We start from the raw sequence: 3,847 nt of genomic DNA, 5'->3' as shown, positions 1-3,847 counted from the left end.
CCAAAATGCTGGGATTACAGGCATGAGCCACTGCGCCCAGCAGGGACGTTTTTTTAAGTACAATAAGGAACCTTATCCTACCAGGTATGAAAACATTTTATATAGGCCACTGGCCCTGGCTAAAAATAAATAATAAACAAACAAACCATATTATACAACAACAGTAATTAGAGTATGGTATTGGCTCACAAACAGAAAAATGATAAATGAAAGAAAATAGATCATCAGCTACTGGCACAAGTGTGTGTGGAAACATTTCAAATAATTGAGAATGGGTGTCAGGACAACTGGTTATGCATTTAAGAAAATAAGATATATCTGGCAACATGACAAAAGTCCATCTCTACAAAAAAGGTGCAAAAATTAGCTGGTCATGGGGGTGCACATCTTTAGTCCCAGCTACCCAGGAGGCTGAGGCAGGAGGATCACTTGAGTCCAGGAGGCAGAGGTTGCAGTGAGCCGAGATCGCTCCAGCCTGGGCAACAGAGCAAGACCCTGTCTCAAAAAACAAAAACAAAAACAAAAAAACCAAGAACAAAAAACAAAACAAAACAACAACCTCACACCATTCAAAAATAAATTAACTCCTTCTTCCCGGTGACTGGTATGGACCAAGTTCAGAAGCAGCAAGCAGGGTGAGGCCAATGTGGCTGGGAATGCATAGCTCGAGGCACACAAGAGGCAGACAGCATGGCAGGGACATTTGTTATTTACAAGGGTATTACAATAAAATTAGGAAGTATATTGAGGATGGTGAGAATGAGTTTCTCCGTGTTGGAGAAGGGAGAAGCCTAAACTGAACCTTATGATGCTGGGTTGGAGAAATCAGTGTGTTTTGTATGTCTATTTCCTGGTTTTGATGCTTGTGCTGAGTTTAGGTAAGATAATGCCCTTGTTTTTAGGAAATACACACTGAAGTATTTAGAGTTAAGGGCTTCGTTTCCTCAATTAGTCTCAAATGCATCAGAAAAAATATCTAGTATGTATATAGTGTATAGGTAGGGTGGAGGAGAGAGAAGAGATGAAGCAAATGTAATGAAATGATAACAATTAGGGGATCAAGGTGAAGACGTTATGGGAGTTCATTGTGTCATTCTTGCAACTTTTCTGTAAGTTTGAACTTATTTCAAAATATAAAGTTTGAAAAATAAATTCCAGATGTATCAGAAATCTAAATAATTCTCTTTCTTAGAACCTATGCCCCCAAATACTCTCACGTATACACAAATATATTACATAAGAGTCCTACATTCTTGATCATAAAGAAAAGTTAGATATATAGGAATATGCTTCAATAGGAAATAGCTTGATAAATTGTAAAATGTTTATACCATGGAATGTTGTGTAGGCCTTAAAAAGAGTGGCAGGGCACGGTGGCCCACATCTGTAATCCCAGCACTTTGGGAGGCTGAAGCGGGTGGATCACGAGGTCAGGAGTTTGAAAGCAGCCTGGCCAGTATGGTGAAACTGTGTCTCTACTACAAATACAAAAATTAGCTGGGCTTGGTGGCACATGCCTGTAATCGCAGCTACTCAGGAGACTGAGGCAGGAGAATCGCTTGAACCCTGGAGATGGAGGTTGCAGTGAGCCAAGATCATGCCACTGTTCTCCAGCCTGGGTGATAGAGTGAGACTCTGTCTCAAAAAAAAAAAAAAAAAAAAAAAAAAAAAGAATAAAGTAGACCAGGCACAGTGGATCACACCTGTAATTTTAACACTTTGGGAGGCTGAGACAGGAGGATCGCTTGAACCCAGGAGTTTGAAACCACCCTGGACAACATAATGAGAGCCCATCTCTACAAGAAATTTTAAAAAATTAGCCAGGCCTGGTGGTGTACACCTGTAGTCCTACCTACTCAGGAGGCTGAGGTGGGAGGATCACTTGAGCCCAGGAGGTTGAGGCTGCAGTGAGCTGTGATTATGCCACAGCATTCCAGCTCTAACCTGGGCAACAGAGCAAGATCCTGTCTCAAATAAATAAATAAACAAACAAACAGAATAAGTAAGATTTATATGTACTGACATGGAAAGATCTTGAAAATATAGTTAAATGCAAAAACAAGTGGACCAATAGAATATGATCCCATTTATGGTTTTTTTTTTAAGTTTAAAAAAAATTGCTATGGGGTAGCATGTGTGTGCACATACATGTGTTATCTGTGCTTACAGACACATAGAAAATGGTCTGAAAGAACACACATTAAGAATCTGCTGAGCTCGCGTATGTGGGAGATGGGGCCCCATGGCTTCCCCCTGCGCCTCCAGGCCAGCCAAGTCCGCATCTGCCCTGTGGAGTTCAACCCCCACTTCGTGGGCCTATGATACCCAAGGTGGAGTGGGCGGCGTTCCTGGAGGTGGCTGATAACTTGCGCCTGCTCCAGGTGCCTAAAGGGCCGGTTGAGGGATATGAGGAGAACAAAGAGTTTCTGAGGACCACGCACCATCTGCTGCTGGAGGTGGAAGTGATGGAGGGCACCTTGCAGGGCCCAGAGTCTGGACATATGTTCCCCATCAGCCACGGGATCCCCAACATGCTGCTGAGTGAAGAGGAAACTGAGAGTTGATTGTGCCAGGCGCCAGTTTTTCTTGTTAGGACCATGTGTATTTTTGTTGATGTATGCCGTTTCCGAATTCTGCCATGCATGTCCCCAACCCTTGAGCCAATGACACACCAAACACACAGTGTTCTTGAGCTCAATGGTGTATACATATTTTTCTCATGAAAGGTTCAAAACCAAAAAAAAAAAAAAAAAAAAGAACACATATTAAACTGTTAGCAATGGTTAACTCTAGAAAAGGAGAATGGTACTATTCTTTCCAATTTTTCCATAGTGGCCATGTAATCCTTTAATTACCAGTTGAAAAACAGCCTAAGTACAAAAAGGCAGGAATATGTACAATACATTCTCAAAAGATTTCCCCTCAAGTTGATCACAATATTTAGTGTTGGGAATTATCTTTATATACCTGTAAAATTCCTAATCCAGATCCCACATATAGGGAATCGGCCTTCCAATGGACTGTGCCTGGGTACACTTTATCATTCACTTAACAGAGGATTAGGCAGCCTTCTGAGCCACTCCCTACTTGCTGGGCGACAGTCCAGAAGTGAATTCCCTTGCAGCTTTCCAAAAGGAGGTCATACAAGTCCTCGGGGAGTCTCAATGGAAAGAAGTTGCCAAAGGCTAAATTTGGCATCCAAGTCAGGCCCTGGACTGGGATAAACTTGTGCCAGCACTTTTCACTTATGCTTTCAAGACCTTGATCAGAATAGGCAGAACTAGACAGCTCTTTCCAAGAGCAGCTTAGCAGCCCAAACTAGAAAAAATTCCCAAGCTAGAGTTTTGGGGTGAACCTGAAACTGTAAAATTCTTTCTCTACCTCCTTGACTTCTACCATCTCTTATTTGAAGGGATAATTCTTGCCAACCTGATCAGAGCCCCATTTTAGCCCTATTCAAGACAGAAAAGGAAGGCTGGTATAGTTTTATTTTTCTCCCCCTACCACCTACTCCCCAGCTTTTTAGGTGTAACTGACCAGTTTTGCATTTAATTTGTCTTGTTTGGTCTTGTCTTTTCATACAATATTTTACTGAATGGTAATTCACAAACCATAAGAATAATCATTTAAAGTATATAATTCAGTGATTTTTAGAATATTCACAGAGCTGTGTAACTGCCGCCACAATAGATTTTAGAGCATTTTCATCACCCCAAAAAGAAACGTTTTGCGCATTAATGGTCACTTCCCATTTCTGCCTCCTAGCCCTAGGCAACTACTAATGTACATTCTATCTCTATAGCTTTGCCTATCTGGACATTTAATATCAGTAAAATGATTCAATATG

At 41.4% G+C, this 3,847-nt stretch overlaps 1 pseudogene; it reads left to right on the top strand.

Moving 5' to 3' along the window:
- The first annotated feature begins 2,148 nt into the window (after positions 1-2,148).
- On the top strand, positions 2,149-2,608 carry LOC105483151 (multifunctional methyltransferase subunit TRM112-like protein pseudogene; annotated as a pseudogene).
- The last annotated feature ends 1,239 nt before the right edge of the window (positions 2,609-3,847 follow it).

Source organism: Macaca nemestrina, chromosome 17 (assembly GCF_043159975.1).
Source record: "Macaca nemestrina isolate mMacNem1 chromosome 17, mMacNem.hap1, whole genome shotgun sequence".
Lineage (NCBI taxonomy): Eukaryota > Metazoa > Chordata > Mammalia > Primates > Cercopithecidae > Macaca > Macaca nemestrina.
Note: the sequence above shows the minus strand (reverse complement) of the source record. Positions and strands in the feature narration are given on the sequence as shown.